The sequence below is a fragment of the Symphodus melops genome, assembly GCF_947650265.1.
Source record: "Symphodus melops genome assembly, chromosome: 7".
Classification (NCBI taxonomy): domain Eukaryota; kingdom Metazoa; phylum Chordata; class Actinopteri; order Labriformes; family Labridae; genus Symphodus; species Symphodus melops.
This window is the reverse complement of record NC_136697.1, coordinates 24,898,769-24,906,550: the sequence shown is the minus strand read 5'-3', so window position 1 is coordinate 24,906,550 and position 7,782 is coordinate 24,898,769.

Sequence of the window (7,782 nt, the reverse complement as noted above, 5' to 3'; positions counted from 1 at the left end):
CGCCCTTAAAAACCCTCTCTGCATGTTTCTAATGAGCTCCACGAGCAGAATTGTGCTCAAACTAGGGTCAATTTTGGAGATGCTTTTGAAAAATGGAGAGAAATAAAACAGATTTTAAGGCCGACGCAGAGCTGGCTAAACACTGAAGCTTCAGTGTCAACAACATGGCGACCTGCGTGCGCAACGACTTGAGAGACGGTTTGACAGCTCTCACAAATGTTTTGAATTTGGACTTTTTTTTTTTTTTTTTGGTGCATTAACAATATCAATTTCGTTAATTTGGTTTCTGTTTTCTGATAGAATTTCAGACATCAGAGTCATCACGTTTGTGTCACGGCTGGCAGAGCGGCTCGTTCCTTCACTGAAAACATATTTTTTAGTGTCCTTGAGCAGAACACTGAAACCTTAAATTGCTCCCAATAGGGTGCTTTCAAAAAATGCCTCTGCCAAATGGATGTCCTGATGTGAAATCTAATTTCCATCAGTAGGCTTTGCATTGGTACAGGTTTTACACACATGCACTCGGCATTTTAATTTGATGCCTCTTTTTCGTTTGCTTTTATGCATATCAGAGGAAATCACTGATGCATACCTGTCAGCCAAAGGTTAAAGTTCCTCTGAGTAACAAACATTTTTATAAAGGAAATGCAAATCGTTTGTTAAAGTTTAATAAAACATAAAGTGTAAACTACAGGGGAAAAAAACTGTGCAACCTTACTCAGCAACTGTGTGCATGTAAAGCTATCCCTTATAATATTATATTATAATGAGAAGAGACAGCAGCAGCAGGGGGATTCTGCATGTTTTTACTAATTTAATTGTTCATCATTTTCTGGCTGATATTTCTATGATATTGCTTCTTTTACTGAATTAAAAATCCACATTTTCTTCACCATTAGAGAACATTAAACCATTCATTGTCAAACAATGGTACCAGTACCACAGACTGGATCCCTCCTGTGGTACTTTGGGTGTCTCTGATTCTTTTTATATATTTATTTTTTAAATAAAGATGTATCAAATGGTTGACAAGCAAGGAGGAAGCAAATGTGACACAGTGAAAATGTTTTTGCATTTGTGGCTCCAAACTGGAAATATTAGAGAGAAAAGTGCGACGGACACGGCGAGCGGCAGAGCCGGGACTGAAGTTAATGACAGTCTACCCAGCACAAATACAAGAGGCGACGTTAGCAGTGCCAGTAAAGCTTCCGCACCATTCAGTCCATGCTGCAGTGTGCGGTTATTAATAAATAATACATAAGGAATAAAATGGCCTCCTGTGTAGTTAAATAACCGTACATGCCACTGTATTTCAGTGTAATGGTGATACTCAGAGAGCCAAATGTCTTCTGTGGTGGTCCAGTTTGAGAACCACTGCAACCCTTTTAATAAAGTAATCATTTCAATTATCTATAATGTGATTAATCCGATTTTTAACTTTATTGAACTTTAATATGAAGCGTTGTGCTTTTTAAAAAAAAAAAACATAAGAGTATTCTTTGCACAGCTGAACCCTTCTCACAACTTCTGACCTCTCGTCTGACCTGCAGGGAGCCTCCTCCGGTTTTTCTCAGCTGTCCTGATGATGTAGTTTTCTCCTTGATTACATTTTACAAACATTTATATGCTTGTTATGGCCTCATAATCTGCTCGTAGTGTTCAAGTCATTACGAACTCCTGTTATCACTCCCAACATCGTTAAAACCCACAGTTGAGCTCATAGATAACAAAAAAAAAGGGACTCTGAATTTAGGGGCGAAGTGTGTGTGTGAAACGATGCACAAAACAAGAAACTTAGTGAATGTTTTCATCAGATGTAATGGCGCAGTGAAAGAAACAGAGTCTGGAGTCTTTCGGTTAAACTATTTCACTCACTTCAAACATAATCAAGCTCAAAATATTCAAAGCCATCCCCGAGAGTCAACGAAAAAGATTTTAATTAAAAAGAGGAAATGTATGCAAAGGGATTTCTTCTCCTACAGTCTGATTCAATCAATAATTTCCCCCTTTCGTCGTCATGTTTTAATGCTGCTTAAAGGCTCAGACTACCAGAGGATGTTACACGACCGGCTCCGTCTTCTGTGTCTTTCCTCCTTTCTGTCTGAGCGCGTGCATGTCCCATTCCTGCAAATTCCCTCATATATAACTGTCTGGGCCTTTTTGTTCTCTTTAGTATTGTGTGTTCTTGTTGATCAACGCTGCAGACTGCCTGCTGTACTGAAGATCTGCTTGACTCCCAGGGCTACAATCATGGATCCTTGTTAAACCTATATTACAATTCTTATAGCTGTAATTGCTTTCTAATCTGCTATTTAGGGGTTTTAAGTATTTTACAGTGTTCCTATGTGTGTCCTATGTGTACTTAATGTGCTTTCCAGTTGTGACAGACTGTTTATCCGTTCACCAGTGAGGCTGGTTCTGTTCGAGGTTTCTGCCTGTAACAGGAAGAAGTCCTTGGCACCGTCGCACAGGGCTTTTCTTCCTGGTCTGTTAATGTCCCTCTAAATCAGGGGGGGTCAAACCTCTGGATCCACCATCAACTCCTAAATGGAAAGTAGCTACAGAAATGTCTGATATTTTATCATTTTCAACCAATTATTGTAATTAAATGAGCCAGTGTGTAGTTTGGACCTCAGACAGTAAAAAACAGAACAAAGAAACGTTTTCTTCCCAGGCACACTAGCGACCGATTAAACTGACTCCGTGACCCAGGTATTGGTCGCGGTCCACCTGTTGAGAAACACCACTTTAAAATAACACAACAAAGAATATGACCTAAAGGCTTGCTCTTATTTCATCACATTACTTTTTGCTATTTAAAAAATATATATGAACTGATATATTGATGAATTTATTGCGTAATGCTTGTACTGAGCTGAACAAAATCAAACTAAGCCATTTACAACTATTCACCACACACACACTCTGAATGTCTCACACACACACACACACACACACACACACTCACAGCGCTCCTGTTGCACAGTATCAAGTGGATATTGCAGCAGTAAAAAAAGGCAGCGCCTTGCTAAATTCCTGATCCCTCTTACTTCTAACAGGATTTGACCCTTAAGACCCGGAGCATGACCCTCATCTGCTGCAACACCATCATCCTGTTTAACATACACTCTCGCTATTGTCCTCCTGTCTCACACACACACACACACACATTTTTATATAGAGGCCCTGACACACACACATAGACATGTTGGAAGGCCTGAAACCATCCATCCTCCCACATACACACCTCCTTAAAAACACACACACACACACACACACATGGTACTGCATGATGCAACAAGCGCTTAATTTTCCACATAACACACGACCTGATGGATCCAGTTAAATGTAAATCTGGAAGGAGAGCTCCTGATGCTGCAAAGAAAAGGAAGAGAGCAATAAGGAGATGACAAGGGAAGGAGGATGATGGAGAGAGGAGGATGATGATGGGGAAGGGAGGGGGGGGCTAAGACGCTGCGAGAGGATGATACGATTGAGTGGGTGAGACAGAGGGAGAAGGAGGCAGGATGCAGGGAGACGAAGGAGAGGAGCAGCTAAGCACCAGATTAAACTCCCGGGTCGTCAGCTGTAAAACAAACAGTCTCTTTTAGTGGGGATCAAATCCCGACTTAAACCCCGTCCCTCCCCGTCTCCTTCCCTCCTCATCATCCTCTCTCCGCACACAAACACACACTCGCTTCGTCACAGAGCAGATAATGCCGCTCGCTGAAGGAGAAGAGGATGACAATCCTGGTGCCGAGTAAATTCCTGTATTTGTGAGATCCCTAAATTGCCCCCGCCAGGAACGAGAAGTGTTATTCCACCCGAGCAGAAGTCCTTCATTATATTTGTTTTTTTTTCCCCTCCACCAGCTTGCGTCTGTGATAGACTGGGTTAATATCTGTCACAGAAACACTGCAGAGTAAATAGGGCGGGGAAAGGGTTTTTCTTTTTCTCACAATTCTGTGTATATATTACATCTGTACAGTAATATTCCCCCGACAACACAGCCCGCCTCAATATTCAGCCAGTTTGTTTAGATCTCTCTCTCTCTCTCTCTCTCTCTCTCTCTCTCTCTCTCTCTCTCTCTGTCGTGTGGAGCTGGATGCTGCCTGGGCGGCCCCATCAGTCCAAAGGCTCAATTTCCAAACTGTCAGTTTTTATACTCACTGTGAGGCCTCTTCCTGCGTCTGTGTGTGTGTGTGTGTGTGTGTGTGTGTGTGTGTGTGCAGAGATAGTCTGTGTAAATCCACAAGCAACCAGCATGTTTGTTTTTTTGTTTTTTTTTTCAATCCCGTTTGTCCTCTTGCGTCTTTGAAAGGACCAATTTCAGTGTTGGTGGTTGGGATGAGATCAGGAGCATTTCTTTTTGGAAAGTGAGGAGATTATTTCTGGCTGGTTTTCAGGGAGCGTTAGCGCACATCCAGAATCTGAAACTTTCACCCTGTAGTATACCATAGCGTTCATCTGCTAAGTGCGTTTTAAAAAGCAAATTTACTGAATTGAGAAAACACATAAACACACGACTGGTGGCTGTTTTGTTAAATCCTGTTTTTAAGATCACATTTCAAGCCACAGTAAATAAGAGGTCTGGAAGATTTTAACAACAAACTGTTTTGAATATTTTTCTGTGTTAATGGAAATAAACAGCCTCAACTTTGATTATATTGATTTTTCATTCTACATGGAAATTAAAGTAAACATTAGACCGCCTACAACGCTGACAAACTACAGCATGGTTTGCAAGATCCTCTCCAGTAATCAACATTTACTGTTGTGAGTATGCTACGCTACGTTGGCTAAATCCTCTAAAGAGTGTTTTTGTTGTGTAAGTGGTAAGTTTAAAGTTTGAGGCTATCGGAAAGGCGTGACACCAATAAAGATTTTCACTAGTCCTTTAAGTCCAAAACTATAAATGGGTCTTTGGCTGGGTGTGTTATTGTGTGCATGTGTGTGTGTGTGCATGTGTGTGTGTTTGGTTTCAGGCTGCGTGTGACCCAGGGTCCCAGGGCTGCTAAAAGCACAACATCCAACTCAATTAGCAGCATGCATAATTGATAGCTGTCTGGGAGAGTATTTGTATTTACACTGGAATTAAAAGCCTCCGGTGTCATCTATCACATCTGAGGGACGGAAAGTGTGTGTGAGTGCATGTGTGTATGTGTGTATTTTCGGGGAGGGAAATGTATAGGGATGCATGTACGTCTGAGCCTAAATGGATTGCTGCTGGAAGCTTTTTCTGTCTGTCTCCTTCTCTGCTGCAGTGGAAGCTAAATCACAGCTAATCCAGCGACGAGTGGCACAGCAGCTCAGCAGCCCTGTGTTTGTGTTAAGTGGTCCAGACGGATCTTATCGCCAACGTCTCGCTCTCAGAAATCCTTCTCCAAAGTCTATTTTCTGTTCTCGTGTATTCTCCTTGGTTGTTTTCACCTGCTTTCTGATTCGTTTGTTATTTCTGATCACGTATGTTCTCTAGCCCTCCTTCTGCATCTAATCCCATTTTCAAAGGACGTTTTTTTTCTCTCACCACTACAGTATAACGTTAGCTAAAATGTTGCTAAAGGGCTACACTGAGTATTTGTAACACAGCTTTGTAATACCTGCTTTTACAATGAGGATGGTCTTTTTTTTTTGTAAAGCTTCTTGAGATCACACTTTTGACTCAACAAAGCAGAATTTAAAAGAAAAGTAAGAGATAAAAGGTTGAAACACTCAAAGTACAAAAAAACCCCCAAAACAGTTACTGTGAATGAAGAATCAAGTTCTCAACTTGACGTTATGTGCGACTAGTTTGAAGTCCCAGCAGCCATCAGGAAAGAGTCAGATTTAGAGGTACTGTAAATAGGTACTTTTTCTTTGAAGGTTGATTCCTGGGCTTTTTATGCCTTTATTAAAGGAGAGGATAGTGAATAGAGTCCGAAATCTGAGAGAGAAAGAGACACGCGTGAAAGGTCAGATTCAAACCCGGGCCGACCGCTTAGGGGACTTGAGCCTCCGTATATGGGGGCGCCACTACATTTCCTATATTTGAACTCAGGTTGTTCATGCTGTATTAATGCTAAGCTAGGCTAAACTGCATTATTTAAAATACAGAAATAGAATAGATAACCATAATCTCACTTTAGTCTTGACAAAATTTTTACAGAAGTTTCAAAAGTTTGATTTAAATCCGGATGCTTTGATAAAACAGGAGAAGTTGTCATCTTTAAAATCATGTTACAATGATGATTGGAGATCTGGGTATACGAACGTTTACAAAACTCTGAGACAGGAACAGATTGACTCATCACAAAATGATATTATCAGTTTGATATTCAGATCTGTTTCTTTTTGTAAAATGTAGTCACCTTGCCTGTAGAGGGAGGAGAGAGCGGGGGATGACGTTCAGCAAAGGGCCAGGGTCGGAGTTGAACCCTCGGCTACTGTGATGAGGACTCTGTACATCGGGCGACAAATCTGCAAGGCTATCTGGCACTCTATAACCTTTTTTCAAAACTGGTTTAATATAATTTGAAGTATTTCAGTACATCAAAATCCTTTTTTTTTTTTTATTGCGGCAGACGTTTAGTAGCTTCGGGCAAAATGTGAAACATTATTTAAATATAATCGCTAAAATGTTAACAGTCTTATCTTTATTCGTCATGCAACTTTCACATGATTTCCTTTGTTGAAAAAAAAAAAGAATATTTTGTAAAGTGAAGCTTCAAGATCTGGAGTTAACAATCCTCAATATGGGTAAACTGCAAAACGTCTGGAGATAAAAGTGATATGATTTGTCCTTCACCTTCACAGGAGTGAGACTTCTACTTAAGAGTCGAGTTCTTGTGCGACCACTGACAAGGAGGGTCAGTAAAAAAAAAAGAAAAGAAAAAAGTGTCGCCTCCATCGCTCACAGCCCTCTGAGTATTGAGCAGCCTGTTGACCCTGGCCAAGGTCACTCATGTCGAGAGGAAAGCAGCAGCAGAGGAGTAAAGTGTGGCTCTGGTATTGAGTTCATCCTCTGTTTGATTCAGCGAGGAGAAAACCTCCCGTCACCTTCACTCCACTCAATCATATCTTCCCTTCGGCTCACTGTAATACGCACCAATCCGCAGCCTATTAAAGGCACCTTCACCTTTTTCCCCCTCAGCTCATTTTTTTCCCCATTTTTTTTTCTTGGGCTTCAATTCAGGTCTGACTCTTTGAACTTCATGTAACATTGGTAATCTTAGCCCCCTTTTTTTTTTTTTTTTTACAGCTGACCTCCTTCACTCTGCGTAAAAGGAGCAGATGACCTCCACTCTTTTTACAAATACAGCATCTCCGAGTCAGCTAATTCTATTTTTTTAATGTTATGATATATTCATATACGCTACAATACCATATGATTTAATACAATACATAACGTTACATCATAAGAGACGACAGGATAAGATACATTATCAGTAACATACGGTTCAAATGTTGTGAAACACGTCACAATTTAATGCTAAATGTTAGCATGACATACTGACACTATAAGAACTGATTAGATACGATAGGATTCAATACTCTTTATTGGTCCCCATGGACTTAAACAGAGCACACATAAGGTTGATTAATTTTATGAAACTATGAAAAGCAGCACATTTTACCCAACATACGAGCCGTTAGAAACTCAGTGTCAGGTCTTTTAGACTTCACCTATTCTCCCTAATTCAAATCCAGGGGGGAGAGAGGGAGGGGTGTTTTAGAAGGAGGGGGGGGGGAGGGGGGGGAAGTGAAAGTGTGTATGTGTGTGGTTTGGGGTGAGATCAGATAGAG